The sequence below is a fragment of the Schistocerca piceifrons genome, chromosome 1, assembly GCF_021461385.2.
Source record: "Schistocerca piceifrons isolate TAMUIC-IGC-003096 chromosome 1, iqSchPice1.1, whole genome shotgun sequence".
Taxonomy (NCBI): Eukaryota; Metazoa; Arthropoda; class Insecta; order Orthoptera; family Acrididae; genus Schistocerca; species Schistocerca piceifrons.
Window position 1 is genome coordinate 913207016 of NC_060138.1, and position 17857 is coordinate 913224872.

The 17857-nt window shown below is 42.6% G+C and overlaps 1 protein-coding gene across 2 annotated transcripts in view; it reads right to left on the minus strand.

Annotated features, from left to right (window-relative positions):
- LOC124717044 (TRPL translocation defect protein 14) overlaps window positions 1-17857 on the minus strand; it is a 166747-nt gene that overhangs the window by 96229 nt on the left and 52661 nt on the right. The gene's annotated exons all lie outside the window — the stretch shown is intronic.

The following is a 17857-nucleotide window of genomic DNA, read 5'->3' on the forward strand; positions in this document are numbered from 1 at the left end:
TAATGACCTGGGAACGCAAATGCTGCCATAAATTTGATATTTAGAGATGATGATATAAATGGTGCGAAATAAATTGACAAATTGTGCAGTTTGTGATGCATATGCCTTTGGGATGTCAAGTTTCAAAACTGTTAGAAAGTATCACTGCAATTTTGTTAGTGGAGTATATTAGCTACAACAGAAGTATACTTTTTCTCAACAATATGAAACAGTCACTGAGATCCACGAGAGTTCCTTTCGATGATATTATTATTATTATTAGTAGTAGTAGTGGTAGTAGTAGTAGTAGTAGTATCTGAACTGTTCGGACGCACGACATTAAAATCTGTATGCCCATACTGAAGTCTGATGAGACGAATGTGGTTAAAAGGGCTACGCAGTAAGGAATCATGCTAGACCAGAAAAAACTTTTCTAAGACTTCTTATTCGTCATGCTTGCATTTCAAAAACACGGCACAAATAGACATTAGCCCACTCTCTCAACTAAAATAGAGGGCGGCCTTTACTTAAAGTTTACTGCTGACTTCTCGTTCCAACCTAGAACACAATAACGATACAACGAATTGAAACACACACTCTACGAGCCCCTCTCACCGGAGTAAAAAGCAGTGGGCCATGTGTCAGCGGACAGTGGCTAACACGAAGACGGGTCTCAGAGTCATGTCAGTCCACATCCGTGATTGGAAGGAAGACCGCTGCAGCTTATTTTCCGACCAGCCACTCTGCCTCTGTCTCAACAGCGAGGAAACTGCTTGCAAGCAGACACTGTATTCTTCGCTAACCTTCGTTGGCTGCTATGTCAGCTTCCTCATTTCTCTGCATTCAGACATGCCCCGATACCCAACAGATTACTATTTCACCTCTCTGGTCATGGAGATGCACAAGAGAAGAAATAATTCTGTAAGGTACAGATATGAAATCAGTTGGAGGACACTGGAAGAAGTGAGAAATTGTTTCCCCGTCATTCTCCATGTCACACCTAGTTTGCCCAAGTGCCTTTAGAGTCTTACAAACATCTGCACAATAGGCTGTAAGTAAGTTTGGCATGCATTTCCTGAATATATGGCCAAGTAAAATTAATGCTCCAGTCAGAAGGGTCGCCATACTTAGACCCATCAATGTATGTGGGAACAAAATGTTAGCGCTTGTGCATTATACTGTAAACTAAGATTTAAAAGCAGTACTAGTCTTAATAAAACCTTCGTGTCTAAAACAACTCTGGGCCTCTTAACACACCAAGCGGGTGATATGCACCAATCAGGGTGAAAAACAATATTTGTCACACAAACAAGTGATTGTTTAGGGGTAAGTCCTTACACACTTGTTGAACAATGAGGAATTTATTGTCCACTTCACAGTGTTTCAGAGAATATGTTCATAGATGTAGTTCTCCAGTTTCAGCACACAGACTTTGATAGGGGGTGGTCTTAAAATGCCCCTTGTAGCCAGTATGATTTTCTTATGATGAACATCATCGAGGATTTTCAAGCAATACAGACTAGCAGTCTGACCAAAATTTAGCTGGACTCGTACAAAGGCTCTGGGAAACTTGTGTTCTGTACGCTCTGTGTGTCTTCTGGTTTACACGTTTTAAAATACTGAGTGCTTGGAGGGACCATGCTTTCAATCATATTGAATCTTTAAATTTAAGATGGTGCCGCTCATTTTAATGTCTGAATGTGTATGGTTCAAAACAGCAGACACTAACTTTCGAGCAGAAAATTTGAAAACTTTATTTTTCCCTCATTTCTCCCACCACTGAAAAGTTAGTTGCTGTGTAGATGTTGGGAGGTTGGAAGAAGTACAGAAAATTGCAAAATCGATCGTCAATAAGACACACTGTATAGAACCCCTACCAAAGACACACTGTCATTAATGGTAACTAAAAAGAGGCCACGTTTAAACACATTTAAAGTGGTTCTTTGGTTTGAAGATTAAAGGGACGAAACTTAAGAGGTCACCAGTCCCTCCTATCTGAAACAGGCAAGTCAACGAAACTACACACCAAAGAAGGATCTACACAACAAAGAAGGTTCTAGTGCGCGAAACCCAAGGAAAGAAAAGCCCAAGGTCTACTGAAAGTCAGCAAAGCCTAGAGAAAGGAACAAGGAAAAATAAAGGTAGAAAGACAGGTGAGGTGCCTCATCCAGGGAGCAGCTCGAGGCTCTCTAAGCAGAAACTGCAATGGGGAACATACCCTCACCATTTACCAAAGACACCCCACCCAACATTACACAAAGACTAGTGACATGAACAGGGCAAGAAAAGCACAGGAAAGCAGAGGAAGAACAGCAAGTCAGACAGAACACACGAGAAAGGTACGAAGATCAAAAGAACGAGTAGGCCGAAGGATGGAGCAGACCATCAGGCCCAAACAGCCATTGCCCAGTTGGGGCACAGGAGACAACAAGGTGTCCTGCCAACTCATAAATGGGCTGACAAGGCTGAGGTGCCCTCTGTTATCTAGAGTGATAAAACCTCCTTTACAAATAAACCATAAAACCTGGTCAGCCAGGGGTAGTGAGACAGGAAGATTAGGAGTTGGCTGCAGGGCAGCTAGGTTAAGGGTAGTCTAGTAAAATGTGGACCACCATCAAACGGGCACCAAAATGGCAGTGGGGCAGATCCTCAAGACAGAGGAGACGACCATGAGTCAGCTAAGTGTGGCCAATGCATAGCCAGCAAAGATGGAGTCCTTTTGAGAGACCTGCATGGAAGACCTCCACAAATCTGTGGTCTCCTGTGTTGTCTAGTAATTTGGCAAAATCAGAGTATACCATTCTGTATTCCAAATTCTTGGAAGTTGACAGCATAATACCGATCTCAAGAGGTGGCTTGCTGGTAGTCAATGTGGCGAGACTGTCAGTGAGTTCATTCCCTGGGATCCCACCATGACCCAGGGTCCAGACAAAGACTGAAGAGCATCCACATTGTTTCAGGGCAAAAAGAGAATCCTGAAGAGTCAGGACCAAGGGGTGGCGAGGGTAACAGTTGTCAAGAGCTTGTAAACTACTCAAGGAGTCGCTAAAGATGAGACAAAACTCTTCGAGGCAGAAACGGGTATTCTCAAGAGGACGAGAAATGGATACCAATTCCACAATGAAGACAACACAGTCATCCAGAAAGGAGCAGACATCATTAGGGTTTCAGGCAGAGCCGAGTCTTTCAGACCTTGTGACAACTCAAGAAAGAGCTATGGACAGGGGATGCACAAAGAAGGTTCACATGAGCAGGACACGAGGAGGGGTGGGATAGGGGAGAGCTGTAGTTCTGGATAATGGGACAGGATGTGGATGGTGATCGTAGCCCCAGACTAGGGCTACCATTGATGAAGACAGACCACTGCATCTGGAAAGAGAAGACAGTAGCTTGGGTGCTCCATGGCGTAGTGGATGCATAATGCATAAACAATCAGTTGTCATTGGCACAGAACCTGTGGTGGTTGAACCCCATGCCTCCACTAGGAGGCTGATCATGAGGCTAGTCTGAAAGGCGCCTTCTGCCATTCATACCCCACAAAGGTGTATCGGGTCTGGATCTATAATATCAAAGGCGATGCCATGCCTTATGTAAGACTCTTGCAATCAAAGTGAGATTGGACCAATGCTTTGTGGAGCCGTAGCAGAGTACAGTGGTCCTGGGCCCATTGGTCTTGCTGAGACATCAAAGAGCACTGAAATGTGACCAACATATCTGCTTTAGTTGCTGCAGAGGAGAAGCCATGTCAACCGGGCGTCAAAGAACAGTTCCAAACAACAATGAGAGTTCACCAAATTTAGGGGCTGGCCATCAAGGTACGTATTCAGATGGGGATTCACTGTACAGTGACAATGGAAATGCGTAATGCAGGTTGTGGTAGCCGAAAATTGAAAGCCATGAGTAAGAGCCCAAGACTGTGCTCTTGTATTGCTCCCTGTATTCTGCATTCAGTAACATTCATCATGGACAAATGGAAATAAATGTCAAAGTCGCCAGCATAGAAAGAGGTCAACACTGTCACTCAGCCACCACCACACCACTGACAGCCACTAAAAAGAGAGGGACACTCAAATTAGAACCCTGTGGTACCCCACTCTCCTGCATGTGGGAAGCGCTATGGGAGGTGCCAGCCAGTACCTGGAAAGTGCAACAGGAAAAAAAGACCTGGAAAAAAATTGGGAGTGGGCCACAGAAGCCCCATTCATGTAAGGTGGCAAGATTGTGGTGGCGCCATGTGGTATCTTAAGCTTTAGGCAGGTCAAAGAGGACTGCAACACGATGGTGTTGCTGGGCAAAAACTGTCTGGATAGCAGCCTCCAAGTGGACTGAATTATCTGCAGTAGAATGGCCTCAGCAAAAACCACCCTGGATCGAAGTAAAAAAGTTCCAGTATTCAAGGATCCAATGCAGCCTTCGACTCACCATATATTCATGTAACGTGCAGAAGGCATTGTTAAACTGATCAGACAAATAACTGTTCATCTGGGGCGTTGGCTTACTCAATTTCAAAACTGGAATACAAAATTTTTCGCAATTGGGAAGGGAATTCCTCCTTGGTCCACAGACAGTTGGAAAGGCCAAGTATATGACGCTGGCTGCCCACTGATAAGTGTTGTAGTGTTTGGTTGTGTACCATGTCTGATGCAGGAGTCATGTTGGGACAGAGAGCAAGGATGCTGGCCAATTCTCACTTTTTAAACAAGGCGTTATAAGGCTCCAAGCGACAGGGAACAAAAGATAAAGGGAGTCACTCCAGACAGTGTTTGAGAAGATGGAATGCAGGCGGGTAGTGAACCGACACTAAGGCCTAGACGAAATGCCAAGCAAAATGCTCAGCAATAGAGTCTGGGCTGGTGAGGCCATCATCATTCAGGAAAATTTCAAGGACATCTGTAGAAGGATGGCTGCCAAAAATATGCCTGATGTTTGCTCATACGATACCGAGCTTGGGCATGAAGTCGTTTAAAGGCCAGGATGTGATCGAGAGATGGATGCCATTTGTAGCAATGGAAGGCATGACTATGGCCTTTAATAGCTGCAACAATTTCAGGGGTCCACCAAGGGACAGACTTCCGTTGAGGAGAACCCGATGTAAAGGGAATCACTGAACAGCTTCTGAAAGGATGGTGCTGGTCAAACTCTATACAAACTCATAATGCCGAATGTGGTGGAATGGTTGGGATGGCAGCCAAGGAAAAGAAATCCCAATTTGCATTAGTAAAGGCTCACCTGGAAGGGCAACTAGGCAAGTTATGCTGAAGTAAAGACAGTTGGGAACGATCACTGTTGCACAAATAATCATGAGTACCCCCACTGAACACAGAGGAGGATTCCAGGGCTACAGATGGAAAGATCAGTGGCCAAGAAAGTGCCATTTGCCACTCTAAAGTGTGTGGTAACTGCAGTGTTGAGAAGGCGGACACCAAACTCTGTCAGCAAGTCTTCAACAATTCTGCCCTGGTCAGTGGTTGCAGTACCATCCCTCGGGGGGTTCCATGCACTAAAATCCCCAAGGGGAAAGAATGAAAAGGGAGCTGTTGAAGGAGGGCAAGAAGAGCAGGAAGTTAGGAGGCTTGTCAGAGGAGATGAAGACTGCAGAGCCTAAATGGATCCAAAAGGCCACCACTCCCAAACCCAGGAACTAGTAATGACTATGGACCAATGTACAGACAACACTAGAGGCTTGCAAAGGCTCAACCCAGTTCCAGCAGAAGGCTTGGAAACCATGAAGAATCAACAAATGTGTATCCATGAAAGGAGATTCATGCACTACAACACAAGCTACAAAGTAGAGAGAAAGAAAAGACTGCTATTTTGGATTATGACGATAGTACACATTACAGTTACATTGGAGGAGAACAGTACATGAGCCCAGATGGACGTCAAACAGGCAGAATTAATCATTGTGCTGAGTCAGTATGTGTCACTGGTATGGACATAATGACACACATGAATGCAAGATTGGACCCTGATTGAAAGGCAGTGGGCGACACCACCTGGACGCCAGGAGGAAGGCGGAACTCGTCATGTGACTTACACATCTCCTCTCCTTTGGAGGGTGAGATTAAATGTGGTGAAGAAAGGAACAAGTCCCAGCAACAGTGGGATCCAAAAGAGAACGAGTCACTTTGATGTCCACAGAGCATGGGTCCCATATTCAACTCAAAGCAACACAGGAGAAGGAGCAGGCCTGTGAAGGCAGGGAACAGGAATTGCCACATAGGAAGAATGGGAAGGGGGACACAATGGAGGTGAGGAGAAGGAGCGCAACAGAAGCAAAGGTAGACGTTAGAGATACTGGGTGGATATGGTCGAATTTATATCAGGCCTCTGAGAATGATATGGACGAGAGTTTTCAGTTCCTGAATCTGACTTTCCTTTTTATAGATCAGGCAATCTGGTGAGTACAAAATTTTGATAAACACAGCCCTCAGTCGCGAACACAATTTGTGACCTAGGTTTCGGTGTCACAAGGGACACCTTCTTTGGACAAAATTAAAACTAAATGTTACAGCATAACGTACCAAAAAATACGAATGCTGTGGTCATGCCTGACAGCATCAGATAGTCAGAAACACAAAACTGTAGCAGAGGACACATAGCAACCCCTAGTGACTTGCACCTCCGCTGCATTTTATTTCTATCTGACGCTGTCAGGTATGACCACAGCATTCGTATTTTTTAGTACGTTATGCTGTAACATTTAGTTTTAATTTTGTCCGAAGAAGGTGTCCCTTGTGACACCGAAACCTAGGTCACAAATTAAATTGTGTTCGCGACTGAGGGCTGTGTTTTTCAAAATTTTGTATTATACAAAAGTCGCTGATTGACAGCCATGTTTAGAACCTTAATCTGGTGAGTGACGAGAATGTTAGCTGGAACAGTTCACGCACTTGGGTGCAGCCAAGGACTCCCCACATGGAAAGGGTAGCCGCAGTCGCCGCAAATAGGAGTCGCCTTTCATTGAAGACATGTGACCAAAATGAAGACACCTGAAACAGCACTTGGGATATAGGACTTCACATCTCAACGGTGAACCATAGCTTTGACTTTCTCCAGGAGGATATGACCCTCAAAAGCCATGATGAAAGTGGTGGTATCAACAAAATTGTCCTTATGGTCTCTCTGGAATCACCGAACGAAATTAATGGCGCACCAGATTGGCGAAGGAGGTCCCTGTGGAAAATATTGCCTTAGGTCATACTTAAGGACTGGTGAGGAATAATGCTCTCCAGGAAATCTCCTAAGCGCTCACAAGCACAAAGTGAAGCTGATTGGCTGGCAGGAGACCTTTTAATCAGTAGGGAACCAACTTCACCAAACTTCTCCAATGTGCTCTAAAAATGCGGTTTGGTAGCATCTGGAACAAATCAAGTAATGGGGAAAGAGTTTCGTTCCAAGCTGGTGGGCCTGGCCCTCCTCCCAGGGATGGGAAAACTGAGGAAGCAAAAGTAAGAGCAGAGAGAAAGCCGTTCCTATCTGAAAAGACAGTTGCAGAAGAATAGCCAGAGCGTAGCACACTTCATCTGCAGAGTGTCTGCTCTGGTACCATTCCCTGGCGGGCATCCACAGCCGGAGCAAGGGACGCCTGGCACTGGCAGTCATTGCTGGAAGTTCCAGTGCCCCAAAAAGATGAACGCCAACTCCTAGGCATACACGAGATGTTTACAGCGTAGATAACAGAAGTGTTATCCATGCATTGTCAGGGTGCTCAATCGAATGAGTACCTAACAGCCTCATCACATTGACTGGCTACCGTGCTGGCGACATAGCGGGGGTGTGTGGGTGGGGGTGGGGTGGGGTTGGAGGTGGAGGTTATGGCGGGGAAGGAACAGCAGAAGGAGAAGGATAGGAACCCACGACAGAGCCACAATGGGGGAAGTTCCCCATATGGTTCACACAGTGGAAGCTATTTACAAACTGGGGGAAGAAAAAGGGAAGAGTGGAAACGTGAGACCAAACGGTAATGTAATAGGAGAACGGAGGGAATAGCCATGTCGTCATAGTGGAAAACATCAAGAGAGAAAGAGGAGGGGTAGGGATGGGGGGGGGGAGGAGTAGTAGCTAGATTGTGAAGAAGTGGATAAGGGAAAGGGAATGCAGCCTGGGACAGAAGAGGGGTCCTGTGCGCTCCACACACACAACCATGAAAGAGCTGCGGACCCCCCTTGGAGAGGGTTCTTTGAGGGACCTTTTCTTACGTAAAATTTTACCGATTATGGGTATGAAATAGTTTTTACACCCATAACCGGTAACATTTTACGCAAGAAAAGGTAAAAGGGGCACAGAAAGAACCACAGCAAAACTGGGAGAGGTCACGAACTGGCCATTGCATGGATAGATACAAACAGTTCTGCTTGTTGCGCTTGTTTTAGTTTGAAACCGCTGTCTGTGTCTATATTCTTCAAATAAGTCTCCAGTACTGGGAGACGATCGTTAATAACAGAAATATGCCATGGACCGCAGCCTGCCCATACAACAAAAAGTCACAGAAGAACATACATCTTCACATAATCGTCCCAGCGGTTTCTGGGGACTCTAAAATTACAGACATACTGCGAAAATTCCGAGAGACACTGCTTGGATTAAAATCAGATGGAGCTAATGGCCCTTTATTTTTACTTAATTGTACATGGCAGTACAAGATTTATTACAAATGTAATTCACCCCAAATGTCGCTCGTCACTCTGCACAGAAACTGATTACAAACATTAGCTCTCCGAAGATTAGAGATGCGCAAGGATCGTATTTTGTAAACCACATACTGCTGAACCTACTTAACGAAGACATCGTCAGTATCTGTCGAGAGGGGTTGCGTACTACCGAAGGAGGACCCAGTGAGGGACAGAGGAAAAAGGCCAGTTGCATTTTTCGACAGAACTTACCATATAACTAACATACAAAGGACAAATTTAACTGTCCCCTATCTTCCTGCAACATCCAGTGTCCAGCATAACGCTAATTCATGAATATTTAAAGTTCTGAAGGCCTCATCTGAAAAAGACCCAGAAAAGGATCGAAACCTAGTTCATGGAAATAAATGTTTCAGAGGTCATCGGTCGTTATTTTCTGTACTTATATTTCATTTAGTACACAGTCACAGTGCTCAACACAGTTTACACGCTGAATTTAGAAATAAATGTCCAGTTCACCGACTATGATACAAGTGTTAAGTAATTTGCGACAACAAATAATGACAAAGCAGAATAATATTAATGCATTTGAACTAAGTCGCGGAACAAAATTTTAGCACGATAATCAAAACAGGCATGTATTATAACAAAAAAATAATATTAAAATCAGTAGAGGCGGAAAGACATGTAGTTTCTTTCCTACCGTTTTCAATATTGTCGCAGAAGAAGCCGAGTAGCGCAGTCGCCGTAGTATAGTGGTTATGATACTGGATTGATGCATGGAGGGTCGTGAGTTCAAAACTCACCTGAACTGAAACATCTGAATTTCTATATTCGGTTCGAGTACATTCTAGAAGCGTCCACAAATGGCAAGAAGCGTTGTACTGGAATGTTATATATATATATATACACCGTATGTGTTCTGGCCGGAAGCAGTTCGCTCCGCGCTCTTTTATGTGCAAGTGCTGAATAAACCTTCCTTTACGTGACAATATATTGATGGATAAAGTTGTTAGGATTATTTCGTAAAGCTGCTGGTATCACTGAAAGTTCTAAGAATCGTTAAAACATGTTTTGCCAATGACCGCAACCGAAATGAAATCATAAAAATCAAAGTAAATAAAGCAAAAATCAGTGCCACAGCAGATCTCAGAAAACAACTCGCGTAGGATACGAGTAGAACGGGCGACTTCCTACAGTAATAACAGTATACTGACACCGTTGGAAAAACAAAGGGAGACCACGTACGGCAGAGAGTGAAATATGACAACGAAACAGGGTGAAAGCCTGATCCCGAAAACCGATAATATACCCAAGTAGTATTATACACTGAAGAGCCAAAGAAACTGGTACACCTACCTAATATCGTGTTGAGTCCCAGAGAGCACGCAGAAGTGCCACAAAACGACGTGGCATGGACTGCTAATATCTGAAGTAGTGCTGGAGGAAATTGACACCATGAATCCTGCAAGAGTGTCCATAAATCCGTAAGAGTATAACGGGGAGGAGGAGATCTCTCCTGAACAGCATGTTACAAGACATCCCAGATATGCTCAATAATGTTCATGTCTGGGGAGTTTTGTGGCCAGCGGAAGTGTTTAAACTCAAAAGAGTCTTCCTGGAGTCACTCTGTAGCAATCTGGATGTGTGGGGTGTCGCATTGTCCTGCTGGAATTGCCCAAGTCAATCTGAATGTACATTCGACATGAATGGATTCATGTGATCAGACAGGATGCTTGCATACGTGTCACCTGTCAAGAGTCATATCTGGACGTATCAGGGGTCCCGTATCATTAACTGCACACGCCCCAATCATCACAGAGCCCCCTCCAGCTTGAACAATCCCCTGCTGACATGCAGGATCCATGGATTCATGAGGCTGTCTCCATACCCGTACACGTCAATCCTATCGATACAATTTGAAACGAGACTCGTCCGACCAGGCAACATTTTTCCAGTCAGCAGTCCAATGTCGAAGTTGACAGGCCCAGGCTAGGTGTAAAGCTTTGTGTCGTGCAGTCATCAAGTGTACACGAGTGGGACTTCGGCTCCGAAAGCCCATGTCGATGATGTTTCGTTGAATGGTTCGCACGCTGCCACTTGTTGATGGTCCACCACTGAAATCTGCAGCAGTTTACGGAAGGGTAGCACTTCTGTCACGGTGAACGATTCTCTTGAGTCGTCGTCGGTCTCGTTCTTGCAGGATCTTTTTCCGGCAGCAGCGATGTCGCAGATTTGACGTTTTAGCAGATTCCTGATATTCACGACACACTCTTGAAGTAGTCTTACAGGAAAATCCCCACTTCATCGCTACGTCGGAGATGCTGTGCCCCATCGCTCGTGCGCCGACTAAAACACGACGTTCAAACTCTTAACTCTTGATAACATGCCACTGCAGCAGTAACCGATCTAACAACCGCGCCCGACACTTTTCACACGTAGGCGTTGCCGACCGCAGCGCAGTATTCTACCTGTTTACATATCTCTTGTATCTGAATACGCATGCCTATACCAGTTTCTTTGGTGCTTCAGTGTATGAAAATACTATGTCATAATTTGGATTTGCTGCTCTTGCACTGGCCGTGTTTGCACACAAAATTATTGCATATAAGGTCCTCCTATTACCCAAAACACTATTTTGGCATATGGCACAAACGTGTTTCAGCACCTTTGTGCCATCATCATGTTTCGTTTATTCAAATCTGTGAAATGTGAACATATTTTGTGTGATAATTAATCTACGAAAAGCATGCCTAAAGACAGTTTTTGCTTGTTGCCGTCGTCATCACCTTAATTTCACATTATACGGTCTGCACATTATCGTGAACTGGTAGCGTATCATCTGCAACTAAATCGTTAAACAATTTTTTTAACAGCACAATTTCCTTATCTGAAAGTTTCTGCTGATAATGATAATACCTCATTATTCATGTTGTTTGTATACACACGACCAATTATCTTATAAACAGTACAGTTAGAATCGATCTATTCCTCAGCACGCAATCCAGATAAAGAACGCCTGCTTACGTAACAAGAGATGGACTTTGGAACTTTGCCGAGTATTCGGGCCAATCGACCTGTTTCTTTTACTGATGCCATTTTTAAATACGCAGGCTAACGCAGACAGAGAGCAGTTCAATACAAGAAGCAAAGGAGGGCGTTAGAGAGCAGTCTAGAAATTGTTATTAGACTTTATATACAACAACTGTTCTCGCATAATCTGATGGTACACTTTTGTTGGGTCTTTATTCGTCGTGTCTATTCGTTTTACATTTATCCTTTTGCTTTTATTTTCCTGCTAATTGGTATTCCAGTACACCTAATGATTTTTGTCGTCTATTTCCTACCAAGCGATATTTATACTAGCCGGCAGGTGTGGCTGAGTGGTTCTAGGAGCTTCAGTCCGGAACCGCGCTGCTGCTACAGTCGCAGGTTCGAATCCTGCCTTGGGCATGGATGTATGTGATGTCCATAGGATAGTTAGGTTGAAGTAGTTCTAAGTCTAGGGGACTGATGACCTCAGATGTTAAGTCCCATAGTGCTTAGAGCCATTTGAATCATTTTGATATTTATACTGATTTTCTGCACGCTCCAAATAGTATGAAAATCGTGTGAAGTTTTATGCCGAAAGTTCGTAACAATGAAGGATATAATTACGCTTCAGAAATCGACAACTGGAGGAAAAAGACTTCCACTCTGAAGAGAATGGAAGGAAGATTATCGTTTAACATCCAGTTGACGACGAGGTTATTTCAGACCGCAAGATTGAGTTAGGGAAGAATGTGGAAAAAAATATCGACTGTGCCCTTGAAGTGGAACCATCCCGTTACTTCTATTGGGGAAGTAAGGAAATTACACGGGACAAGATAAGGGCAATAGGAGGGGAGGGGGTGGCGATATTGTGGCAGAATACTACATATTCCTAAATTAACTATCTTCGAATATGTTCCGTGACACACATAACGTACCGTAACTGGTATACGCTGTTCGTTTTGAAACACATTGTTATGCAGAGAACAACTGACAATATTATATTCATTTAGTATTTGAACGGTATGGAACGTTTATGCACTGAAACGCTAACAATTGTTCAATTTTATGCAACAACTAAGTGTATTTATTTATTTACTAATTTATTTAGTAAGCAATAGATGTTAAAAGCATGTATTTTATGTCTAAGAATTTAAAAACAGTTACAGTCTACCGTTTTTATTTTTCCTGCTAAGCGGTTTCCTGCTTACAAGACCATTTTCGAAGAACAGCTACAGTCGTAAGCCGAAACAGATTAACAGGAAAAGTAAGCACACTGCAAATTTCACTGTGTGTTTCTCGTGCTAAAATATAAAATTGATCTACCAGGCAGCAAGAAAAAAATCCATTCATACATACATTTCATATTTAAAAGTGGCTTCTTGCTGATGTTTTCGCTGTTATCAAGTCCTGATCGATACGATTTCATCAACAGACCTGCAACTAGGATACGCAATGCGATGGGAAAACTGATTGGTGCAGTATGATATAAGATACAACAATATTTGCATTCTATAGACGATATTGCGAAACTAGTAGAAAGAGGAAACCATGGGTCCTGGAAACCGTAATCTACGTCAAAAATAGAGCCTCAAAGGCTTATGTATGGGAGTATTTGGATGCAAAGTGATGAGGTAATTCTTAGAGTGCGAAATCTAGAAAAGTGTGCGAAGTAAACGGACAGAGTGAAAGGAATTAAAAACGGGCAGCGTTCGAACATATAGAAAGCTTTCCGAAGTTGTCACTGGTGTTAGCCAAATAAATAAATGAAAGCTACAAATTTGGATTTTCATCTCTGAGTAACTAGTGCCACCTAAATCCACCTGATCTTGTTTGCCACAGTCAAGGCGTGGTTTACCTCTACAATTTTTACCTCCATATTTCGCCAATTGACCAAACTGACTATTCTTTAACGTGGCAGGGTGTTTTCTATAAACGAATCACTTCGTTTAGTCAAGTAACCTCAAATTTCTATTTTCTTAGCTACCTCTTCACTAGTTATCCAATCTGCCCATCTAATCATTGTTTTGTAGCACTATGTTTCAAAAGCTTCTGTTTCCTTATTGTCTGAACCGTTTTTCCGACAAATACCTTCAGGAAAGACTTCCTAATACCGGAATTTATATTTTTTAGAAACGCTTTTCTAATTAGTCCTAGTCAGCATTTTACATCCTCTCTACGTCAGCTCGTTCAAATGGCAAAACTGATGTATTTTTTTACTGTCTCCTTTCAGAAGGTAATTCCCCTAGCATCGCCTGATTTAAATCAATTACAGTCTTATTACCTTCGCTTTACGTTTTGGTTTTATCTTCAACTGATCTTCCAAGTCCTTTTCCATCGCTGTCGTCGAAAAAAACCTCAAAATTTTTATTTCGTCTCATTGAACTGTAATTCTCTTTCCAAATTTCTTTTTGGTTTCGCTTAATGATTGCTCAGTGTACAGACTGGGTAGCATGAGCATATTTGTCATGTTATTGGCGAAAAGCCTCATTGAACACGTTTTTAACGATGTTTATTTCAGTCAATCCTGACAATTTGTTTTACCAGGTATAATAGTTTCAACTGATTAGCACTAGTTATTAACAACAGTCCGAAGCCTCTAGGAGTCAACATTTCCATGAGGCTTTTACTGGAGGTGTGATTATAGGACTGTCGCATAACTGATTTTGACTAGTGCTAAGCAGATTAAACCAGTACACTTGGTAAAACAATTTGTGTCAGCACTGACAAACTTCGTAGTTATAAATAAAGTTGGGGCAAAGCTACAACCCAGTCTCGTTCCCTTCTCAATAAATGCCTCCCTTTCATGTCCTTCGACTTTATCACTTCAGTCCAATGGGTAATAATATGCTAGCGATAAAGTTCGGATATGCAACACTCATTTTATAGCTGTCTAAAAAATCAAATTTCTGTGATCTCGTATTCATTAAGTTCCGGGCTTAAAAACTACGTCCGCTCATCCTGACTCGGCTTTAAGCAGTGTGGAAAAATGCACTGCGTTTGCCGCGTTACATTAAGCAAAGTCGTAGATTAATACTATATGTAACCTTACTACTTTGAATCAATCATCCTTCCATGTCTGGGGTGAAACAATACCATTCTCCCTAGTTAACAGAAACTGGAATGTTGCCGCATGAGATGAACTGAACTTACATGCGTTACTCCATCGCCGTCATATAGTAAACCTCACCTCGACGGAGTATGGATAATGAACTGACACTGATTTTGCAGACAGACGCTAACGTCTTCGTGCTGGCGAAAATGCTGCTGCTGTATGTTTTCTTGTGAGTAGAATTTTACTGGAAAGTTGTTGGACATTAATAGTACCTGCGTATTATCAGACACCCTGTGAAGTCGATATCCGTGGCTTGTCAGTCCATGGGTCAACAGCGTGAGGTATATGTAGCGCTAGTACATTTTCCCCTCTTAACGTGTTACGCATGTTTCAGAGGGCTTCAAGAATGAAACGTATAATTCACTGATAGCAATGTGACAAATTTTGATAGTAGAATAACCTGATTTCTAAGCGTAGTAGAGAGTGTAACGTGGAACTATTCACAGCCCATTAGCTTTTAACTATATCAACCATTATAAAGCAGCGAAATTGAGCGAGTTTTGAAATTAACGAGAGAACTGGTATTTGTAGGTGTAAAAAAAAAATGCGTATTAGCAGCATGATCATCTGCATGCATTTAGCCCTTGCAAAAATATTGTAGAGCTGTTTTAACTTAAACCAATTATCCACAGGTTTTAATTTATTTTATGTCGCGAAAACAGAGAGAGTGGAGTTAACATTAAGAAATCGCGAAGGAAGCAAAGAGCTACTGATAGATTTAAAATACGCCCCAGCTCCTGTGACAACTTAACGTGAAACTAATACGAGATTTTATCTAAAGGTTTTATGATTAAGAGCTCTAACGAAAATTTAGTCATAATGTACGTTAAATCAACGGTTCAAAATATTTCATCGCTGTTTACCACTACATTTAACGAAGTTTCTGATGAAAAGTACCCAGGAATTACGAATCTTATGAAGATGTTTCATGGAAGATACGGCGCTATACACCCTCTATGCGGGCGTCGCGCTAATAAAGTGAAGCTATTTACCAAATAGTCACCAACCCTATTCTTCCTGACAGGTTCGTTGGAAATTGCGTCTTGTATCGCAGGTTCTGTGATTTTGCAACGAAACGCAGTTCAGAAGATAAATTATTGACTCCGTCGGGTAAGGGTTTTTCTTTTTTTTAATTCCTGTATTGAACAGGCAACAGAAACCGACCCACTTTAACGTTTTTGCATCTTACGAGGACGGTACAGCGAAGGAATGCAGTTAAGTTAAATTTTAATTTAATGCTTCATTTAATGAGTTTGCACACCGACGCGCAGAAATGCAGTTATGTATGGATGTCATTAGATTATTGAACAAATGGAGAACACAAGTGTTACTCTTAATATGGTAGCTTTCCTTTTAACCATACAATTCAACACTAATTTAGAATACGAACTCTCCTTGCTCAAGATGTTCCGAAAGCTTATAAATCACTAGCGAATCCGGCAATGCTTCGCTATCGCTAAATATGTATGGGAATTGGATGTAGTCCTAGTCTCCTCCTCCCGCCCTATGTCCATTTCTTTCACTCCCTCCTCTGTCTGTCCATCACCTCCAATCCCAACACTACCTCCTCCTCCCCCCTCTCCCCACACCACCTCCTCCCCTTCTCACTGTCCATCTCCTCTTCCCCCCCCCCTCACTATATTCCCTCCCTCTCTCCTCTTTCCCCCTCCCTACATTCCCTCCTCCCCCCTCTGTCCATCTCCTTATCCCATTCTCTGCCCTTGAGCCTTATTATTATTGTCGAAGAAACCTTGATTGGGAATTGAAGTGTCTCTTAAAATGAATCAGTAAATTTGTTGCGATTATTGGTATACAGAGTATGAGAACCCTTCTGCTGCTGTTTCTGTGCGGACAGTAGCTTCAGTGACGGTATTTCGCATAGTTTTAATCTGCGAATGGGTAGAATTACAAAGTTTCGGGCAATTAAGAATAGGCCATAAATACAACTCTCCTTTTCTGTGTTATAACCGACTGCGAGACAGGAAATGATAGTACATTGTTGTGTATGATACAATTTTTGTTTAACGTGGCATGTAAGGAAAAAGAATACACGTGGAAGAAACAATGTATCTAATGGTGTAATTGCCCTGCTATCTTATTTAAAACTGACTGCGAAAAAAACAGCACGTTTTCATAGCACAGCATCTACTGTCTCGCAGTCGGTTGTAACACAAAGTATGTACAATGTTGTTTAAAAATACAAGCCATATAGATCCGTCTGAACGTTTATTAGAGTATCGTGTAAAAGTTGAAAGTAAAATGTTCAAAAAATTTTCGAGATTTTTGGTGACAACGTTAAACAACGACTTCTTATATACTACATTGTTCCTTATTGCTCCCTCTTCCTCAATCAGGCATACAGTGAAGCGGGCAACTTTTCCCAATTATCCTTGTGCTTTCCGTGTCGGCACAGCCCGCTCCTTTGAATGTTGGTACGACACTACTCTGCGTGTGGAATATTGTGGCACGAAACCAATGAGGTTCACAGCTTTGTCAGTGATATTTTGCGTTCTCCGCTTACGTCGTCCACGTCCGCGCTTTGTGGCGTCGGTTTGCAGATTGCGTCTAGGATTGGCAACAGTAATATAAATTGCTCTCAGCACAAAGTTAGCCTTCCCTCATTTGAATCTCTGTTGGAGTGTTGTTGAGGATATGACCAAATAGGAAAGTGTCCATTATCCAGCGTAGAACATGCACGGAGATATCTGTAGTAACATCCGTTATTACCCCGCACTCAGGGATATACAGCCAACTGGACCGTCTTGTTTATATTTAGGGAATATTTCGTCGGTTCTTTGAGGAACATAGACGTATTAATAACTTGAATATAAAGTATTAATGTTCCACAATAATATTTATTAGTTCGTTATGAACCGGCTTCCGACATCTTGGGCCACCGTAAGATAACATTCAGTTTTCTGACGATGGCCTAAATAGCCGGAAGCGGTTCATAAAGAACTAATAAAAATTATTGTGGATCATTAATACTTTGTATTCAAGTTATTAATACGTTTTGTTTATCTTGACGTTCAAGCATTTTCACAATTGTCATTCAGTACCCTTGAGAAGTCCCATCAACGCAGCCAAGATTGTTTAGAGT